Source organism: Corythoichthys intestinalis, chromosome 6, assembly GCF_030265065.1.
Source record: "Corythoichthys intestinalis isolate RoL2023-P3 chromosome 6, ASM3026506v1, whole genome shotgun sequence".
Taxonomy (NCBI): domain Eukaryota; kingdom Metazoa; phylum Chordata; class Actinopteri; order Syngnathiformes; family Syngnathidae; genus Corythoichthys; species Corythoichthys intestinalis.
Window position 1 is genome coordinate 53,879,681 of NC_080400.1, and position 23,486 is coordinate 53,903,166.

Here is a 23,486-nt window from a genome sequence, read left to right on the forward strand (position 1 = left end):
ATCAAATTGCAATGATTATAACGTGTACATGTTTTCCACAATGTGTGTGTAATTTTATTCGTGGTCAATAGTCAGAACATTTTTTGTTAACTTATATTCTTCAATTAAAGTGATTGACGTCGACGGCACGGTTACAGAGTGAATAGCATGTCGGTCTTACAGTTTCAAGAACAATGATTCAATCCAGGCCTTTCAGTGTTTTCTCCAGGTGCTCTGTTTTCCTCCCACAATCCAAAAACATGCACGGAAGCCCGATCAAATATTTCAAATTGTCCTTGGGTATGAGTGCATGCGTAAACCGTTGTATGTCTCGTTGTGCTCTGCGAATACTTAGCAACCAAATCAAGGTGTACCCTCCAACAACCCCAAGATCCTCGAGAGGATAAGCGGCATGGAAGACGAATGAATGAAAGGTATAAAGTTTATCTATTGGATTTTGGGGTTTGGCGTAAAAGTTAGTCAACAGTTCAACTTCAATAAAATCCTGAAAATGTTATATTCGAGTCTTATTTTTAACAATATTGTACATTTTTCCCCTCTTTCTAGTCCTCTTCAGACAAGCTGTACGGTCCCACAAGTGTGATTGCAAGGAATATCGGTCAAATTTGACAAAGTTTTGGACGAAAGCTGGGTATGAATGAAAGTAAAGTGGGTTGTATCTGGATGAGAGATCCAACCAATCTGGATGAGGTAGTCGTATAGATGTTGAAAGAATGGCGTATGTGTCGCGGACCCGAAGTTCGCACGGAAGAGTCGATTGAGGGTCTCGAAGCATGTCAGCTAAATCTCACGGCTGATAAAATGTGGCAGATACTGCGGTCCACATCGCTAAGTACTTTGAAATTCAAGTTGTAGCTGCAGAAACTACAAACAGATATGGCTTCATCTAAAAAATGTTTTAAAGTTGCTTTTCCTGTATACGTAACGCAATCAATGGATGTAAGACTGACAGGTTTATCGACTACTACTAATTTTGTTTATTTTAAAGACAACATCCGTCAATCATGATTGTACTTTTGTTCGTGAAATTATCAATTCATTTACTGTAATAAATGTGAAATTATCAATTCATTCACTGTAATAAATGCATATTTTGCTAATGTTCATATTTTGTGACTTTTTTTTTTTCCAACCTAGACATTGGCCAAGGTTATGATTATATAACAATACTAATATTCATCATCATCATAGGTTTTGTGGAGTAGGTTACTTACTGCTTTCACACACGTTGCAACCCCTCCCAGGACAATGATGCACCCACCTCCCTCATGGGCCATTAAGCTATTGCCTATCCCTCGTGGAAGCAGGGGCCATTAAGCCATTGCCTATCCCTCGTGGATCCTTCATGTTCTCAACCGCACCCTGAATGACTTTTGACTTCTTGTTTTTTTCACACCTAATGAAGGCAAATGAATAATTTGGTGATAACTATACTTGTTCTGATTCTATTAGTTACGAGACAACTTAATCAAGCAATAGCTTTTTGCTGTAGAAACATCAAAGGTAAAAATCGATTATTAAACTCACAGTGTTTATGTAGTAAACATATAAATATAGAGAATAAGGTCGCCATGTAAGAATAGAAATGGTACAAATGCATTGCGTAATGATAGCAGTGCGTGTGAGGAAGAGATATCCCCGGCAATTTAAAGTGAACCGAGGCGCTGTACTGTTGAAATAAGAACAAATAGTAATATTTACTGAAAGTAAGTGGAATAATCTGACAAATCAATATGTTTACTAGTTTTTAACACTCAAAACAAGATGGGGAAAATTATTGACTAGGTTTAGGAAAAATAATCTGAGACTATGCCTCTCGCCTGGTCTGGGAACACCTAGGGATCCCGACGGAGGAGCTAGGGTAAGGGAAGTCTTTAGAACCAACTTCCCTTGGATAAATGCCAATGACCAGATCAATAGGCAACATTGGCTGTCTACCGAACAATAATATGTGGGGGATACCCTGTCGCGTCATTTTTTTTGTACAATCGTAGGTATGTGTTAAGGCAGGGGTTACCAAACTACGACCCGCGGGCCGGATACGGCCCGCCTCCACATTTGGTCCGGCCCCCTCAACAATTTTTTTTCTTAATTGTGTTATTTATTTCCTGGCTTTTTTTCTGCAAAGAACCCAGAGGGGGGAATTTGGTTATTATCTATTTAATTAATAGTGTTATTATATTATATTATATTATATTATATTATATTATATTATATTATATTATATTATATTATATTATATTATATTATATTATAATTTTATTTACTTTTGTTTCGTGATGAATCCAGAAAAGGTTATTTGATTATGTCTTTGGGAAGTCCTCGCCTAGCATATGCGATGGCCCTTGGGCGGTCTCCCTGCTCTTGATAGAGCATACCCCACAACCCATCACGGCAGGCATCTGTATGCAAGATATATGGAAGCTGTGGGTCTACAAAAGCAAGAATTGGGGCTGAAGTTAGTTTCTCTATTATCGTTAGAGATGCTGTCTCACACTCGGGAGCCCACTGCTCGGCCAAAGACTGGTTGGAAGTGCAAGCTACTTGGGATGCCTCACATTTGTAAATCTTCCCTTGTGTCTTTGGTGAGTGATAATTCATGAGACGATTGAGGGGTTTCGTTATCTAGGAGAATCCCTCGACAAAACGTTGATAGTAACCCGCAAAGCCAGGGAAAAAATTCAGGTCTTTGAGAGTAGATGGGTGTGGCCAGGTTTTCAAAGCTGAGATTTTATCTGAATCAGTATGAACTCTATGAGCATTCACAACATCCCCCAAATAATTAACTGAGTCTCGGAAAAAAAACTTTTCTGGAAATGATTTTCATAAATCTGTTTTCGTGCTTCGGGCATTTGTGTCATTTTTTCACCTAAATCAAGAAAAAATTGCTTTCAACTAAGGTTTTGAACAATATATTTTCTTGAATAAAGAACATTTCTGACAAACAAGCTTTTTAAAAAAATAGGGAGGTGTGTTTCTGCAGTGTAAGACTCCACAAAACCTATGATGATGATGAATATTAGTATTGTTATATAATCATAACCTTGGCCAATGTCTAGGTTGGAAAAAAAAAAAGTCACAAAATATGAACATTAGCAAAATATGCGTTTATTACAGTGAATGAATTGATAATTTCACATTTATTACAGTAAATGAATTGATAATTTCACGAACAAAAGTACAATCATGATTGACGGATGTTGTCTTTAAAATAAACAAAATTAGTAGTAGTCGATAAACCTGTCAGTCTTACATCCATTGATTGCGTTACGTATACAGGAAAAGCAACTTTAAAACATTTTTTAGATGAAGCCATATCTGTTTGTAGTTTCTGCAGCTACAACTTGAATTTCAAAGTACTTAGCGATGTGGACCGCAGTATCTGCCACATTTTATCAGCCGTGAGATTTAGCTGACATGCTTCGAGACCCTCAATCGACTCTTCCGTGCGAACTTCGGGTCCGCGACACATACGCCATTCTTTCAACATCTATACGACTACCTCATCCAGATTGGTTGGATCTCTCATCCAGATACAACCCACTTTACTTTCATTCATACCCAGCTTTCGTCCAAAACTTTGTCAAATTTGACCGATATTCCTTGCAATCACACTTGTGGGACCGTACAGCTTGTCTGAAGAGGACTAGAAAGAGGGGAAAAATGTACAATATTGTTAAAAATAAGACTCGAATATAACATTTTCAGGATTTTATTGAAGTTGAACTGTTGACTAACTTTTACGCCAAACCCCAAAATCCAATAGATAAACTTTATACCTTTCATTCATTCGTCTTCCATGCCGCTTATCCTCTCGAGGATCTTGGGGTTGTTGGAGGGTACACCTTGATTTGGTTGCTAAGTATTCGCAGAGCACAACGAGACATACAACGGTTTACGCATGCACTCATACCCAAGGACAATTTGAAATATTTGATCGGGCTTCCGTGCATGTTTTTGGATTGTGGGAGGAAAACAGAGCACCTGGAGAAAACACTGAAAGGCCTGGATTGAATCATTGTTCTTGAAACTGTAAGACCGACATGCTATTCACTCTGTAACCGTGCCGTCGACGTCAATCACTTTAATTGAAGAATATAAGTTAACAAAAAATGTTCTGACTATTGACCACGAATAAAATTACACACACATTGTGGAAAACATGTACACGTTATAATCATTGCAATTTGATAGCTGACTGAACACACACACACGCACGCACAAAAGTAAGAGTACGCACATAAAGCGGCGAGCGTTTAGCCCATCAGATCAGTGCCAGAAAGGTAAAAACAGCAAATGTGATTGTTTCATCAAAGACTTACGATATAGACCCTAACAAAATTAGGCACTGGTGGGTGAAGCTGTAGCAATTCCTTCCAACCCGAGTCAGAGTCTTTACCGGTTAAAACTTTTCACAGGACGTGGCAGGGTTGACTTAATCGTCTGGTAGCAGGAATAGGCATGAGGAAGGGAACTAAGCCGCGCTGTTTCTCTCAGTTTTTAATTTTTAGGCAGCATTTGTTCCAGCAAAAACAAAATAATGCGAATAACGATCAGTACCGTTGTAAAAAGGTGTTGTAAATTGTTCAGCAAACTGTTAAAAAAAAAAAAATCCTCCTAGTGTAAGCCTTCATGTAAGATGCACGGTATCTATAAAATATAAGCAAATCTAGATATTTAGCTAGTTGTTGGGGGATGTATGACTGACCTAAGGGTTTGAGTACCTGACCACCCAGTGGGGGTCAACATGGCGGCAGACAACAAAAGAGTGTCTTCTTTCTGAATAATTAGTCGGCTTGTGTGATGTGTTTGGTTTGAGGAGGCTCAAGCTGGGCTGCTGCCCCAGCAAAGTGCGCGCGCTAAACTGAGCCAGGTTAATTGTCCATGGGAACGTATCACCTGGTGGGAATGTGAATCAAAGACAACAGGAAAACATGAACATTTTCACAATGTAAACGTGTAGATAGCTAAATGAATGGATTTTCACAATGTAAACGTGTAGATAGCTAAATGAATGGGTTAAACGGTACTTTTAAGCAGCTTTTGCAAGCGCGCCATCTCAACGTCTTTGTCGAACAAGTCGCCAAAACTGTTGTCGTCGCGAAGAAACCTCTTGATGTAGGCTATTGCCTGATGGTGGCGCTGCGACGCCTACGCCCGAGTCGGTTCCACCGTCTCCGCCTTGAGTATTTTTGTTTTAAAACCTACCGAAGACGGAATAAGTGTTGCAACAGCGTTATAGTATTTGTATCTCCTCGGCATTGCAGTCTTACTCGCAAAAAGTCCACAACGTAATATAACAAAGCATCATATTCTGACAAAACATGGGACAGTAGAGAAATGTCGGCCAATGTAGGTGGTCTGTACGTTGTAGGGCAAAGATGGCTTAGATGCAATCAAACGCAAGCAAAGAAAAAAAAAGTGGTAGGGGGAAAAAAAATAAATAAATAAAAAAAAGACATTTAAAATGAGCACTGCCTATGTTTAAAATCTCCATGGCCATGGGATTGTGAAACATGCTTCCTTTGTCCGCATATGTTCTAAAGTCAGACGTGCAATATTTGGGCTATAATTTGACTTAGACATTATCACAGAAAAGCTGCTACTGTATAATATACATATTTTCAGGTCATTCTCTTTAAATGATCACCATTCAAAAAAGTAAATACAAGCACTGGGACTGAAATTCTTTTACATAGTGCGAATGTGACTTGGTTGTGTTTTATTGTCGTAATTCATGTTTTTTATGACATATTAAAAACATCTGCAATTACTCCAATTAAAAAACAAAAGCTTTTGTAGGAAAAAAGTATATCTTCTGTGTCTTCAATAACCTAGCTAATGGATGTCTTAAAAGAAAAAAAAAAAATCCATGTTGATGAAGGTACTTCAGGATGTCTTTAAGTATTTATCATTCAAGTAACTGTAAAGTTTACCTACTTATTGTGGTTATGCAAAAAAAGTAATTCATAAATTGCGTTACGAAAACAGTTAGAGCCTGGCGTCTGAGACTACAGCTGAAGTTTTTAAAAAGACTAATTTAAACTGCTAAATGATGTGGATGTAATAAAAATACATATAGTTAGTTCTATATCAAAACAAAATAAACAGAGGTTTTGAGGAAGAAGAAAAACAATGACAATCTTTAAGTCTTCAGCAAGCTATGAAATGGGTAAAAATCAGAGGCCTTACTAGCATACGGAATACCCTTGCCTGTCCCCTTGTTTAAATTAACCCTTCAAATGTTGTAACTAGTTGGGGGGGGGTGTTTCGCGGGTCCTAACGGTGGGGGGTGATGGTGCCGTGTGTGTTAAATGAATAGTTTTAAGGCTAAAGTATTTTCAAATTATTTTGTGTAAATCCTATCAGTGAGAAACACGACTCATCATCAAACTGCGCATACGTATGCTCATTAACAAAGCTGGTATGTAACTACCTTACTCTTATTTGAATAGAACTTAGTAAACATAATGTTTTAATTAACTTGGATTGGCTCTGGTATGAGCTAAGTGTATGGAAGTAGTGCTAGCTTTTAGAATAGGAAAGGACAGAAGGTTGGAGTTGGTCTGACAAATTCCCTCATCGTTGTTCAGAAACTTACAGTATGCTTTTCGAGGTACCGTATTTGTTGCTTGTTGCACTTTTCAAGTGAAAACGTTTGCCTTGCGTAAGAGCACATATTATGCACTTACAAACCGATTTTGTTTTCCAAGAGAAGGTATACCAACTGTATAAGATGTGGAATCATTTCTTAGGATGTGGAATGGATGAATATATGCACAAAACAAATGCGTACTGCACTTAAGTAATGTTCATGAAATCCTTTGAAATAACAATAGTATCATTGCAGATATTTTTAAATATATAATTGTCTTGGGCTCTGAAGCCTTCCTGTATTCTATGTTAATTTGCTTGCTTGGCCCTACCTTTGCCTTCCCCCTGTCCCCTTGTCGAAATTAACACTCCAAATGTTTTATCTAGTTGCACGTGTTTGTGGATCGGTATTTGATCTGAACTTACTCATATTGCTGACTAAACTCTTTAAAAACTTACAAACTACAAAATTATTACGTTATCATAAATTATCGTACATTTTTTAATTATACATAGTTTGGGGACAATGCGTTTTGAAGTCTGTAGTGAATCCTACGAAATTCCCCCAGATATACTAATGTTAACAGAGTCAGTTTGTAGCACCTCAGATGGAGTATTCTTTTATATTCAATATTTTATGTTTTACTTTTCATGTTCTACACGTTATATCTTTCATATCAAAGATGTTTCTATTTACTGATTGAAGAATTAGAACACTCTATACACTATTTTAAAACATTTCATATTTATTTGAATCAGATATACTACATTCTGTTAAGCACGAACGTAATAGAACTTAGTAAACATAATGTTTTAATTAACTTGGATTGACTCTGGTATGAGTTAAGTGTATGAAAGTAGTGGTAGCTTTTGGAATAGGAAAGGACAGAAGGTTAAAGATGGTCTGACAAATTCCCTCATCGTTGTTCAGAAACTTACAGTATGCTTTTCGAGGTACCGTATTTGTTGCTTGTTGCACTTTTCAAGTGAAAACGTTTGCCTTGCGTAAGAGCACATATTATGCACTTACAAACCGATTTTGTTTTCCAAGAGAAGGTATACCAACTGTATAAGATGTGGAATCATTTCTTAGGATGTGGAATGGATGAATATATGCACAAAACAAATGCGTACTGCACTTAAGTAATGTTCATGAAATCCTTTGAAATAACAATAGTATCATTGCAGATATTTTTAAATATATAATTGTCTTGGGCTCTGAAGCCTTCCAGTATTCTATGTTAATTTGCTTGCTTGGCCCTACCTTTGCCTTCCCCCTGTCCCCTTGTTAAAATTAACACCTCAAATGTTTTATCTAGTTGCACGTGTTTGTGGATCGGTATTTGATCTGAACTTACTTATACTGCTGACTAAACTCTTTAAAAACTTACAAACTACAAAATTATTACGTTATCATAAATTATCGTACATTTTTTATAATACATAGTTTGGGGTCAATGCGTTTTGAAGTCTGTAGTGAATCCTACGAAATTCCTCCAGATATACTAATGTTAACAGAGTCAGTTTGTAACACCTCGGATGGAGTATTCTTTTATATTCATTATTTCATGTTGTACTTTTCATGTTCTACACGTTATATCTTTCATATCAAAGATGTTTATACTTACTGATTGAAGAATTAGAACACGATAGACAGTATTTTAAAACATTTCATATTTATCTGAATCAGATATACTACATTCTGTTACACACGAATGTAAGCTTCTATGTAACGCAGTATTATCAGAGACGGTTAATAATACAGCTCAGCTGCTGTGTGTTTTTAAAATATCCAATGCATTATTTAATTTTTTATTTTTGCTACTGATTAGGGTCCCGCCTTAAGTTTGACTCTCTTGAACTATCACATTTGTAATGAAACTGCGCAATACAACAACCTGTTGTTTTTCCGTCATCTTGATATTAAGAATGTGTTCGTCATTTCTTAACTTATAGCCCTTACAGACACATTGACTTTTTAGAAACAGATCTACCGTGGCAGAAAAAACTCACATACGTTAATAGAGTGGCTATGTCTGCAGTTATTCAAACATTAAATCTACTTTACGGTCAAACATTCAGGTTTGGAAATTGTATCACGTTTCAGGGGCATGGCGTTCATGTTTACAGAGGCAGGGTTTCTGGTCTATGTCATCAGCTTTTCACGCCCACCACAATGCGACATAGGCCGACTCAAAAATGGGGGGCGGAGATTCGCAATGTGTATTGAAACATGTGTCAAATCAGTCTCCCGCGGCAACGCAAGGAAGATGCATCTTCTGAAGACTCTCCAAAAACTGCAACATTGTTGGTAGGTCGCTATTTAACTCTTATTTGGATGCTTTTCATTAAATAGAGCATGCTAACTATCAAAAACTCTTGTAAGATAAATAAATAAAGTAGGGTGAAGTTGTACCCAAAAAAAAAAGTATACATAAAGCATGCTAACTATCAAATGCTCTTGTGAAAATAAATCAAACCTAGGTGATGTTGTACCAAAAAAAAAACAGTATCAGCAGCGTTGAAATGTTCAAGCAAACTTGACAGACGTTGTGCTTTAGAGTAGATGTGGTGACGCTGTTTGGGAAAAGATCAAAAACACTGTTGAGTTAGAAAAATCTAGAAAAGGCACTCATGTAAGACTTTTAAAACGTATAGCTCAACAAAACCGTGAAAGTCTGGAAATTTGGTCCACAGCCGGGGAGGAAAGATGCTTCGCAGCGCGCTCTTAAGGTAGGCTAACCAGAAATGACTTTTTAACGTTGCATGGCTAAACTAACCTAATCGCTGGGACCTCCCCACGCCGATCACGTGGTCCTACATAGGTGGGGCTGTCTGGACATGTCTCAACTATTCTTCTCATCAAAGACGCCCCGCAACACCTGCATGGCGGACCCCTACTGACCGCAGACGCAGTGTCTCACCACGAACACACAGCCCGCTTCCTCCTAAACCCCTCGCCACGTTGGGAGACCCCAAATAACAAAAGACTACCAGACACCCTGGCGCCTCAGCTCCACAGGTTTCCTCTCACACCTACACGCTAACCTGACTTCAGAGACAACCAATAACCATAGTTCTTTTACTGGTGTCAAAAGGAACACCTAACCATACCATATTTTTGACTGTTGCACAAAAGGGACGTTGATTACGTCATCCATCAAAAGGGCATTTGCATAAATGACAGGAGCTGAATCATATTATTTTTTTATCGTCTTCCTTCATTAAAGACCTTCTCATCCATATGAGAAGCTCTTTGTCCTGCTGCTCGCTGTCCCCCGCCTCCATTTCAGCAAAGATGTGATCCAGAACTTGGTTTTAAATGTAGTATCTTCTCATTTCTATATAATACAATACCAATTCTACTCTGTGTACAAAGCATCATTTACCTACCTTTCAGATAAGATATTTTAAGACTCTCAATCAACCATCGGAATTTGGCTAAGGTTTGATAAATCACCAATCTGGAACAGCAGATTGATTTTTTTCTCTATATTCGCGACAGATATATTCCACATACTATCAATTTGGGAACGATCCAATTGAGACCTGTTTCATGGAAGGAACCTTAAAAAAATACATAGCTGCTGATTGGACGATGACTCCTCTAGTTACATTTGAGAAAACATTGGATCCCTTCAAAAAAAAAAAAACTTTTAGTGACGTTCTTTGTGCCTCTTTAATTGAGAAAATTACCGGTAAGTGTATTTCAGACAAAACTTGGAAAATTGACCTATCTACAAAAAACGCTTTGCATTCCGACATATTATTTAAGCAGATATTCACTTCCAATTAATGTCTGCAGCTTCTGCCTACTTGTCCTGATTGGCTTGAACATCAGATGACAAGGAAAGTGGTTGGACAGCTGAGGTTTACAAGATGATACTACATGATGAATCATTGAATTAGAAAGTACCATCTTGCTTGCAAGGCAAATAACTCACATTGCATGGGCAGAAATTCCTCTTTGCGTTATATACACTCGTAAGAAAAAATTCGCGCATCTGCCAGGCCCAGGTTGTGCGTGCGCGTCTTTGCATGTGCGTCTTCCAATCATACGGCCAGCACCAGACAGTATGCCGGCAGATATCGTCAAACATCATCACCTACCTACTTAAGCATGCTGGCTTAAAGTTGAGAATTTTTGACATTAGACTTAATTTTGGAGTTAGCGGTGGTTTAATTAGTCGGTGGGGCTGATTTCAACAAATTCTGTGCGATTTATCAGTTATTTGTTAGTTTCAGGGTTCCGGAGTGGCTAAGCTAGCGCGAGTCAATGGTCCTGTTTTAGCATGCCAATAAAAAATGATATTAACAGGTCTTACTTAGTAATATAACTTCAAAATGCAGATCATTGTTCAAAATACCCATGCGGCCAAACATATCTCACACCAAACTGCCGTAATTCATTATATTCTGCGGGACTTTTTTTTTTTTTCAGATGCGCAATGCGACCACAATAGATAGGAGTGCTTCCCACATTCCTCGAATGCAGCATCAGTCTACTGAGCCTTGACTGAAGAGGGGCAACATGGTAAAATGTGCATTTCGAAAGCCGTTTTCCGACCGGACTCACTCACGCAGCGACCCACTGTCTTGTCCGGTTCTCACGCCGCCGCCCGATAAGTGCCATTTTCGGCTTGGGATCGTCACGACGACCGCCCTCACCTACGGTTCTACCTCGGCCGCCGAGAATGCGCTTTGTTCGTGCCGTTTGCCTTTTAGCTTTGACTTTTAATACTGTGGGTGATGAGGAAAGACTGTTTACTGTGTCTAAAAATAATTATAGCGGACCGCCAGAAGCCAAATCAATTAAGACGCCACTTAAAGACATTCGACCCCAATCTCATTGATAAGCCGCTTGATTGTTTTTCAGCGAAAACGTGCCGAATATTGCCAACAATTGTCCTGCTTTGTCAGTGTTATATCAGTAAACCAGTGAGCATTGTTAGCATGTTCATTGCAAAATGACTCCACACCATTGCAAAGGAGGTAATACTGAGTGTGAGCAGCAAAAAAAAAGTGTCCTTCTGTCCAAGGACACTCTTTTTTTCCTTTATTTATTTTGGTTTTTCGGTCTAATTTTTTGGCATATTGTCCTCATGAGTGAATGTTTCTAATCAATTTGAATTTATTATTTACTGATTTTATTACATTTTATTTTTCTGTATCAAATGGTCAAAAATGTACCTTGAGTGTATTTTTACAGTTTGAATGCGACTTTTTTTTTTTTTTTTAATTCAGGCAAATTGATGCACGTCAAGTCTTCTCTGTTACAAACAAAACAATGTTAATAAAGTTATACTTTATTATAAGTTGATCTATGTTACTTTTTTTCTTTATTAGAAAAAAAGGACACAATATTAGGCAGATGCGTATTTATAATAGTAATTTTATAGATAAATAATACTATTTACAGTGGCGGCAGAGAGTTTGGGGGGGCGCAAAACATTTACGTCTTGCTTGGGGGGGCGTAGCAGAAAATAATTGAGAAGCACTGATTTAGAGGCTGTGGAAACAGAAGAAATGGCCAAATGAAAGTTTCCACAAATTCCCTATTCCCATTCCATATGACTCCACTCAGCAGCCTGCTCCCTGACTACAAATGTTGCTGTTCATACTACAGTTACTGACATGCAATGGAAAGTTTTATTAACTTTGACCTGAAAACATCGCCAACACTATTGATTGCATGGGTCATCGGTGATTTTCATGCGTGCATATGTTGTTTTTTTATTGGCATGCTAAGACGGGACCATTGACTCGCGCTTGCTTAGCCACTCTGGAGCCCTGAAACTAACAGATAACTAACAAAATGCACACAATTTGTTGAAATGAACTCCAACGATTACTTAAACCCCCACTAACTTGAAGATTAAGCCAAATGTAAAAAATTCAGAATTTTAAATCGGAAGTATTAGGCTTAAGTTATTGTTTCTGTCAGGGGCTGTTTACATGGTGACTCTCGGAGAATACGACACATTTCATGTTTGCATATAAATGGTTCCGTCTCCATTCGAATGATGTCGCAATACCGTGTAGAAAAAAATGATATATTACTAATGCCATGCCTTAGGGGGCAGTGCAGTTTTACAAGGCGACAGCCAATGATTCCTTTGACAACAACCTCTTCAGCCTGGAAAACAACATATTCGCCCACTCCAAGCAATGACGTCCACGCGTTTTTCTTTTGTTTTTTGTTTTTTTGCTTTAAAGGCACAAAAACGTGAACATAAAATATATTTAAATAAAAAAATATTATAAAACCTGTAAAATGAAGCCAACTTTCCATCATGTTTACAGTGACGTGTGAGTGTTGATGTCATTTGAGCGAGAGCTTTCCATTCATATGGTTGCGGAGCAATTCCCGCAATCGAATCGTTTCGCTTTAGAGGCCGGAATTAAAAGTTTGCGTCTTTGCATTAAAGGTATAAAGGCAACACAACTCAACATAATCATTGTGTCTTGGTGTCGCAACGTCACCATGTAAACGGCCCCTCAGTTTCCTGTTAGTAGCCTTCTTACGTTTTCATGACCACTGTTTGACAACCTGGCTACCAACCCTATAATTTTGTCTCAGAACTTTTAAATGGTCAATGAATTTACACTTCTATAGCGCTTTTCCACCTTCAAGGCACTCAAAGCGCTATGACACAATTTCCTTACGTACCTAATGATGACACAGCATCAAGGGCAATGGGTTCAGTATCTTGCTCAAGTATACTAACACAAGGTCACCAGGGTGGGGAAACGAACCTACACCTCTGGGTTGGGGAACAACTACTCTAACACTGATCCACTCCGCACCACAGCAAAAACCATGTTAAGCCTCTAAACTGGTAACCAGCCCATGCCTAAACAAGACAAAAGATATGAAAGACTATAAATGTCGATATATGAAAGGATGTTAGCTGAATTTAGTACTTAGTTTAGCATGTGGGGGGTTCCCGGGGGGGGGGGGTTCCCGTGGAGGCAGACAAAGGGATGTCCTGTGACACAGACATGGGAGGTTAAATAAACAGCAGTGGATGAAAACATTGTTGACTCAGGACACATATAGACAGATTTACTGAAGGCTTTTCTTGTTGTGGCAGATGAGGCAATGAAGCCACATAATAAAGGGAAAAATACTTAAGGTAGTATTTTTGGGCGAATTCAAATCTCTCCAGTGCCACAAGTATTCTATTATATATATTATTATATTTTTCAGACAATGTGGCTTGACTTATAATGGTTGCAGCACGCAATAAACTAATGTGCAATTAACGAGTTCACGCAGCAGCATGAAACCACATTGTCCATGGTGCAAACGGAGTTTAATTACTGGTATTATAAACTTTTTTCTTTCTCCACACCCAGCCACCCCCCCACCCTTTTTCTTTTTTTTTTTTAACTTGACGTACATTTATATCCAGCATCACTTTTGTGCAGACAGTGTGTGTTCGATTCTCAGTGCCTCAATATCCAGGCATTGCTGCATGGTCAAAAGCAGAGATTAAAAATGGGTGAGATGTCACAAAAGGTGTTTAGCATAAGAACTGTGGCAAACAAATCATGTGAGTGATTGAGTTCAATCCAAGGTTTTACATACCAATATATTTAATGGTCTGTGAGTGTTTTTCATACCAAGGTTTACTTATATTAAGATTACGGATAGACAGTGAGTTGTCCCCAGGGCTCAAAGTTTTTGACCTGACTACAAGTGTGCTTTGAACTGCATGTAATTTCTGATTTGTAGGTACAAAGTCAAATTTTAAAAAATGATTCCAAACAAATAAACATTAAAATGTGCTAGATGCACTGTATTTTTTTGGTCTTGTTTTGTATTCTGGTGTGTTTCAAATCAGGTGGATTTGCTTCTGCTCTCGACATGAATTAATTTGTCATAGCAATACTTTCCCTAGAGTGCACTTTAGAATCAGCCATCGAAATGTTGTCAAAGTTGTGTTTTTCAATGATTTGACAAATATGTGTTTTTAATGTTTAATGAATAATAAGAATAATAACAGTTGATCAATTATTGTGTTTATTGAAATTTTTTCTGAAAAGAACTATATGTCCCAATATACTCATCTGCAAAACAGCTGTACAGTATTTTTCTGGTAATATTACGAATATGTACATCTGTATTACGGAAATATCTGAGCTTCTGATTTTGGCTTTTTTTATTGAACTGGGCTTGTTTGAAAGTGTGATTGGGCTGGAGACTGTCTTTCCGATCTGGCAAACCTGGTCATACATGTAGTGTAACATCTGCGCATGGTGTAAACAAAATTCTCATAGCTAATACTTACAGTACTAACTGGTGTCAGTGTGTTGAGTGCTGTAAACGCCCCCCTGCTGGCTGCCAGAAATCAGTCAATGCTGTTGGGTGTTGGGGCGGACCCAAGGCCAACCAGAGCTCGCCCAGCCCAAACAGGCGCGGTATGCTGGGACCGACTGGCAGCCGTGCATATCCTAGAGTTGTGTGTTCAAGCCGGTGGGGTCCGAACTTTGGGGTATGAGGTTGGGCTAGTAACTTCCCCAGGCACCATCCTTAACCAACGTTAACAACTTTACTAAAACAAACGAACAAACAAACAAAAACACTGGAGACAAATGGCGATCCAGACACTGGCATCGTAAAGTGGAAATCACGTAAGTCGGGTACGTCATAACCAAGGGACTACCTGTATTTAACTAAAATTGACAATCCATACAACCAGGGATATATACAGTAAAATCTTAAAAATTACCATAATTTCTAGGCTAAAGGCGCACCTGACTATAAGCCGCCACCCACCACATTAGACAAGAAAACGGCATTTGTTCATAGATAAGCTGCACCGGACCATAAGCCGCAGCTGTCCTCACTGTATTATGGGATATTTACACCAAAATACATTAACTGGTAATACTTTATTTGACAGCGGTGTCATAACACTGTCATAAGGCCGTCATCATTATGACATGACACTGTCATGAGCATTAATGGATGCTTATGACAGATGTCATTAAGTCTCATCCGACAAATGATCTCACTTTTGAATGGATGTAAAAGATACGGACTGGACATAAATGGAGTTAATTACAAAATTTGATGGATGACACTTAATGACATCTGTTATAAGCATTTATTAATGCCAATGACAGTGTCATGTCATAATTATGACAGTCTTATGATGCTGCTGTAAAATAAAATATTACCAAGCACTCTCTTATCTTAACCGATAAGCGATCAGGGCCAGCAAGCTCGACTCCCAGTATGGCTCCAAAGAATTTGAAACCTGGAGACTTGGATGAAATAAAATCCTCCATACAGAAGTTTGAGGTCTCCTTGACTGGCTTGATTCAAAACCAGAATCAAGAAATCGTCAGAGAGCTCCAGTCAATTCGCGCTAAAAACGAGAAACTCAACCAGGTGTTCGAGGAGAGAGATGTTCGCATCATGAGGCTGGAAATTTTGGCTGACGAGCTCAACCAGTGCCGACGCACAAATGAGCTCATCATTTCTGGACTACAACTGACGCCTAGCCCAGGGGACACAGTGGCGCAACTGGCAATTGCTAAGCTGAATGAGTATGGAATAAACATGGAGCCGCTGGACATCCGTCGCTGCCTTCTGCTCCCATCTGGGGGGAGAGGACCGGCAACGGTGCTCATGAAGCTGGCAGACCACAAGACCAAGACTGCCCTGCTTAACCACCGCCGCCACCTGAAAGGGTCGAAGATTTTTTTGAATGACAACTTGACTCGCCGAAATGCCAAAATTGCAAGAAAAGCACGTCAACTCAAGAAAGCTGGGAAAATAGCCAAACCTGGGTCTCGGATTGCAGGATACATAGCCACAACAAAATGTTCCACAGCAAACAGATGCAAAAATGTCAGGGACATGACTAAGCCATAACCTTGTACGCCCTGAAATTAATTGAGCTGCTTGACTGGACGCTAAGTTACTAAACTCAGATTGTTGATTGTGTTATCTTACAGTTCTGATGTATGTTCCATGCCTGAATGTGCGTCTTTAGTTGTATGGGGGACGGGAAACTGATAAGCATATGCTTCATCCCGTCCACCTTTGTCTTCTTCTTCGGTTCCTTCGGGCAAATCATATCACATTTTGTAATTGTCAATGATTGTCAATGATACCGATGATGATGACAATAAAATTCCATTCCATTCCATTCCATTACTTTGAGTAACGAGCCCAAACACTGGCGTAATAAAAACACTGAAGAACACTTCATCTTTTCTTTACTCCTTCTCGATCTTATGCATCCCCAGGGATATGGTGAGTAAGTTTAAGGGGTTCGGCGAAGGGCCCTATTTTCGTACACTGACTTAATCTAATCAAAGTGGTGTTTTAGACCAGGTTTTGGACATGTTTGCATCTAATTTACAGGCTGTAGTCCATTTCTTTCAACTGCAAGCCCTCTAGCTAATGAGATGAAAAACTAATTTGCTCAGTGGAAGGTTGACTCGCACTAGGTATGAGGAAGTACAGCAGAATTACAGTCAGCGTGGACTCAAATTTTGAACTATTTTAAAACATACTTTCAAAATGTGACAAAATCTGAAGAATTTGCTCAGCTATTAGCTTTCTAGCTTTGATATGACAAGTTAAAAAATTTTTTTAATTTAATTGTTAGCTAATTCTGAAGTGGTCGGCGAAGGCACATGTGAAACTCGTGGGGTTCCGTACCTTTAGCAAGGTTAAGGACCACTGATCTAAGGCAATTCTAGAGTAAGTAAAAAAAATGCCATGAAATACTGTAGTTATATAACTAATTCCGTTCTGCAGGGAGTTATAAAATATTTTAAGACAGTATTATTTTCAAGATAATATGTAATGTGTAATATATTACTATTTATTTGAGTAACAATCCTCAACACTGATTATTGATTCCATGTCCCTTCGGACAAATGCTCTAAAATGTTAATTTTGAGCCCTGTTGTTACTACTTTGTTTATTTTTTTATTTTCAAATAATATAAAAATCTAATAATAATGTACACCAATGAATGCTTAACGAAGTATAATGGTAATCTGTATGTTACTCATAGTCAAAGGCAAGTATAAGGAAAAGAATAAATGTCTAAGACTGCCCAGGCATAACAGTTAGTACTATTTTGAGTAATAGCCTAAGAGGTTATTTGCGGTTAACTTGAATTGCAGCCAAGGGCCATATTTTGCAAGCAAAATCAATGCAATCCCATAAACTGCTGAACTATGCCTAGCTAACTGGCAAACTGCCTCTGACGGCTTCCCTTGGCACAGCCCAGGAGCAGCATGACAGAAGAGATGTCGTCTTTTCCAATCAGATGATGAACAAACACAAATTGCAGCCTCACAATGACGGACAACAAAAAGACAGAATGGACAAAACAACAGAAAGGCATGAGACCAAAACTGAGAAAAGTATGATGAATCCGACCAAGTTGAGATGGAAAACAGTCAGATGAACGAGTGAAACGGGCCGAGTGATTGAGCGAGGTGATAAATGACGAAGGTGTAAAGAGGATAGATGAAGCGCTGAGTGAAAAAAAAAGTGGGAAAAAAACATGCATATTGCTGAATAACATAAAGTCCACAAACACTCAGGGGAACTCAAACCATTAGATTAGCCACACCAAAGAACATGTCTAACATTCATAAATAAGCAATGATACAATCTGCTTTGTGAGCGTGTGTGCGTGTCTCAGAAGCCTTGTCACTCCTTGTCGGTTGTTTTTGTTCATTTCAATGTCAAATGGGAGAGGGGTGGTGTTACTGAAAAGCTGAAAAGACTCTCAATGCATTTAAATGATGCAAGAGCATTTTATCTGCTCCTCATACCTTCACGAGTGAGTCTCAGTGGTCACTTGAATAGCATTAGCATCCACATTGCTTTGACAACAGCCACTTAGACAACTTTGAACCCACAATTGTTGGCAGGTTAATTGCATGAATAATCTCTGTCAAAAGGAAGAAACAGCAATTTCATAGAATAATCTATTGAAGGTAATCAACAATGTAAGTAGGAGTAGGTAGGAGGATCTTCAAAGAATGTGCCCTCCTTCATCCTTTAATGCCTCCATGTAGACAGCATTTTATGTGCCAATCTGAAAGATTTGATAGATTACTGTACCCCATATATTAAGCAAGGTATTAATTTATATTGAATGAAGCAAAACAAAAACTAGCTTGTTTGTGTTTGCCACTATAAGCAGGGGTCAACAATTATAAATGGCCCGGTGGCCCGGACGTACTTTTAAAGGCTTTTTCAGGGCCACTAGAATGCTTATTTTATGTTAATTCCTAGTGGTTCCTTGTTTTGACGACGCTACGCTACCCCAATCAAAGACAACCTTACAGTCTATACAGCCAGCCGTTGCTATCCATGGGGCGCAAACACACCTAGTTTGCGCGCTCCCACGTCAAAACACACAACCTGATTACTGCTGCTGATTGTCAGTATCTCAGTACCCACCTAATGCTATACTGCAAGGCGACGTGGCCAAGCACCGGGGAAAAAATGACCACTCAAGAACGATCGTCACCGGAGGAGTTGAGGGAAAGCGAAATCCAATATGAAAAGAAAAGGGAGAGAAAGTTACAGCCCCAGTGGCGAGACTGCTGGAATTGACTCGGCTGTGATGAGACAAAAACGAGGTTTACTGTAAGGTGTGCAAATTAATGCCCACATATGCAGATAAGTAAGTAAGAGAAATGTTAATGAGTATGAAACCTATGGTATGAACATAACGTGATCATTCATCCACGTGGGTACGGAGAAAATAATATTGTCAAAACGACGGTCTTGCTTTAAAATCAGTAGCTAAAATTGCCCTAATCATCTCTTTGACTTCTAAATTGTTGCCACCATAACCGATACTTCCAGAGGGGGATGACAGCAAAGCTTCGTCCAGGCACATGTCAGATTTTATCGAAAATCTGCAGATTCGTTGTTGGGGTCATTGCCGGTCACCTTGAAAATTTTAACATCGGCGCGCCCCCAAATAGAGCGACAGATAGACAATTAATAAACTGTGAATATGATTACTTTCAAAAGTGGTGGTTTGGTATGTAGGTCAAGGTAAGGTCACTTTACACGCGAGAAGGAAAAGTAGGTCACAGTGCAGCGGAGTGGAAGTAGGATGCTACGGAGTTAAATTGGCACCTTTAAAACATGCCGCTATTAATGGGTTCAAGCCTTATATGCCTGAGTAACAACGGTTCTACCATTGGGGCAGGTGTCCCGAAGTGTACCCATGCAGCCCGGATTGTTAGGAACGAGGCAAAATTGCTTGGGTGACATGCTTGGGTGTCCAACGTCCTCATTTTAAAAACATTCAACCATTTTTTAGGGAAGCAAAATTAAATAACTTGCGGCCCAAGGTATTAAGTTTAGAACCATTGAATTGGTAGCCAAAAATCATGGGGAAGCCCTGATTTCAAGGTTTCTAACCCAGCACAAGTACACAGTATGCCCGGCAATGCTGAGCATTACTGCTTGTACTACCTAAAGAAATGTTTAGGTCTAAAGGTTTGCTGACTAATTCAAAATCTTAAAGATTATGTGACATACAGACTTTAGTTTTGCATTGTTCCAACATCTGGATGACCTCACGACTTCTAAATCAAACACAGTGCTGGTCTTTGCACAGTAGTTTCAAAGATGCACTTTGCAATGCTTGAGCTCGAGGTGCTGTTAGGGAATTCTCAGCCAGATAATTTATCACCAGCTTTAACATTAGGTCCACCGACAATGCGATTCAAGGGAGCTCATGCAGCTAATTCGCTAATTAAAACCATCTCACTGGGTGATGCATTTCAGTTTTGTTCACCATAACTATTTCTGCAGCCACTGACAATAAATAAACACATCTTTTTAATCAATTTAAACATTATAATAATTATATACTAATGTTGTATAGGCCTAGAGCTCATGTAATGTAATCTCGAAAGCGTGTTGTACACTATCAACAAATACATACAGGTTATCCATGTCATTGTGTGTTATTATGTACATTCTAGTCTTTATGTATTGGTGAAAGAGGAGAGGCTGGCAGAAAGTCAGTTAATTCCAGCATTATTTGATTGGTCAAGTATGTCGTAACAATTGATACAGGAGTATTTGGCTCCTGCTGACAGTTACTGCAGTTTAAACAGCAGCAGGAGAACAATCAATAGTTGCTGCATTGCACAACACACACACAAACAGATGCACACACATCCGGCGCACACAGTTTATACAGCACTAAATACATGCACAGATTCAAACACTTATTCCATGTCCTATGTAGTTCCTGCTGTGAATACTTCCATCCTTTTTCTAAGCAAGGTGAGGTGAGGCCAACAAATCGTAGGGCACATAATAACCCTAATTCATAGCTATGGACAGTTTGAAGCCAATAAACCTAACATGCCTGTTGGAGGAAACTAGGCTACCTGGACTAAAACCTACACACAGTCCACACAACAGGGTTTGAACAATTAAAGGTGTCAAAATCAAGGCCCAGGAGCCAGATCCGTCTGCCAATTGATTTACTGTGGCCTGCAAAGACAAATCATTTGCATTAAACTTCATATTTTTGCTAAATCCGCAAATTTTTAGATTGTGGTCACTTCAAAAAAACACTAACATGTTCCAAATACTTTTTTGGGGGGTACCAACCCCCCGTTAGTAAAATAAATGCGAAATCTGTTAAATAGAACATTATATTAGCTTCTACACGACAAATTTATAACATCTTAATCAAATTATTTGCTTAAATCTAGTCAAATTTTCTCCATCTTGTTTTGCGTGTTAAAATTAACAGATTAATGCATCAGATTATTCCATTTACTTGAAGTAAATTTTACTATTTGTTCTTATTAGGGCCATACATCTAAAAGTTTTGTTTTTTTTTCTACCTAACTCAAGAAGAAATTGCTTTCAAATAATGTTTCCAACAATATTCTTGAATTAAGAACGTTTGACATTTTCAGCTAGCTACTTTTCTTATTTCAAGAAATCTGAGTAAAATTTACTTGAGGAACTGGCAGATAATTTCACTTATTTTTTAGTCGATTTACACTGAAAATAAGGGAATTAAATTAGTTTTAAAGTGGCTGTGACAGCATAAATCTCAATCAAAAATCTTAAATAGCGTTATTATGTGAATTAAAATAATATTTTGAGACGATTCGTCTATATACAATAATTTGGCAAAGCGCGGATGACGAGAAATTAGTTATTTAATCTGCTGTTAAACCCTGCCTGTCATTATAGCACGCTACTGTCCCCAGCTGGAGGATGACGTCGGCAGGGTCACAATTTTATCTGATTTAGAATTCAGCCCATTGAGGGGGAATTATTCAGAATGAGGAAAATGCTACAAACAGAGCAGCAAAATGTCATTCTTTCAATCTCTCTACTCGAATATTTTTACAGAATACAGTATTCTTCCCCAATTGCTAAATAAATGGTATGGTCATGACAAATAACAGTCTTGTGCTAAATGGAATTTTAAATATTAAAAATGCATTTATTCAGTACGACATGGTAAAATTACTCCATAATGGTCAAAACTGTTGACTTCTTGCACCTCCCGTACTATATTTCATGCCACCGAAGTTAGTCAAGCTTTTGTCATTTCCCTGCCCCAGCTTCGGAGAGTGTAAACAAACCAGGAGGCATGACAGCTAGCCGACATGCGAACCCGAACCGAGCGGCGTTTCAAAGCCTTATTCTTGGCTTTTGAAGCGAAAAATCACACAAAACGGCCAAGTTGCATTCTCAGTGAACAAGGAGCATTGTCAGCCACAAAATGCAAGCCACCTACGTATTAAAACGTGTGCCATGATCCCAGTATTTGACGCAGCACAAAACAGAATGTTTACTCACTTCCTCGTAAGTCCCATAGTTGTCTGGCTTGTTTTGGCCAATCTCGGGGTGGGGGTTTTTGAAACCCAAAAAAGCTCACACGCCTCTCCCTGGTGCAGCAACAAAACCCTGCAGCACATTTAGCTGGCATTATGCAAAAAATAAATGAATTAATCTGCAAAATCAGCTATCAGCAGTCCATCTGCATGCTATAAAGCAATGCTGTAGGTCTGCAGCTATCGATTATTTTAGAAGTCGATTAATCAATGAACCATTACTTCGAATAATCGAGTAATCGGATAAGGAACACGAAAAATTAAAGTACCTGAGCTGAGCCTCAAACGGAATAAAAAATAAATAAATGAGGATCTACGTACAATAAAAGTACAATTGGCTAACTTACAAAGCATTTTATAGCATTTAAACTAGCAGACTTTTGCTAACTTTTTTACAATGCTCTTAACAAATGGTTCGGACACAAATAACGAATGCATTAAAAAAAAAACATTAGCTCCGACAAAAACATAGCTTATGTTGGTCTTAACAGGGAGCACTTGGATTCAGCCACGTGAAATGAGGCAGACTAGAAGTCAGAGTATCCACCCAAATTAATAAAAGTAAATGCAAACACTTTCAAAATAAACCATTACAACGCCACTTAAATTAAACGAATACTCAGAGCAGCAAAATTTAATTTGAATCTTTTTTTCGAAACGAATACTCAAGTTAATCGATTAATCTTTGCAGCACTACAATGCTGTATTGTGAGATGCTGACCTGGTTGACATCACATTCGCATTCCTCCTGAAAACAGGAAGTTATCATTTTTATGGCGCGGGATTCAAAAAATTGAATATATAAATCGATCGCTTCCACACGCATTCAGGAGCATAAAATACCATGTGAAATTTGAAATAAACATGCTTTTTGCTGTCATAGGCACTTTGAGGTGGTGTTTTTGCAGTGTAATTTCAAAATATGGTATTGTAGCGATCACTACATCCTCTTCATAATTCACCCATGGAAGCAATGTGGGGGGTGTTGTGTTCCTTGGGGACAGCTTTGA

At 38.6% G+C, this 23,486-nt stretch overlaps 1 protein-coding gene and 1 long non-coding RNA gene across 3 annotated transcripts in view; one reads left to right on the forward strand and one right to left on the reverse strand.

Annotated features, from left to right (window-relative positions):
- Positions 1 to 23,486, reverse strand: part of pdgfd (platelet derived growth factor d) — a 145,770-nt gene that overhangs the window by 82,026 nt on the left and 40,258 nt on the right. The window lies entirely within an intron of this gene.
- LOC130917554 (uncharacterized) lies at positions 8,855 to 9,775 on the forward strand. The gene is made up of 3 exons (XR_009063486.1): positions 8,855 to 8,905; positions 9,253 to 9,327; positions 9,420 to 9,775. It is a non-coding gene; the product is annotated as an uncharacterized LOC130917554 (long non-coding RNA).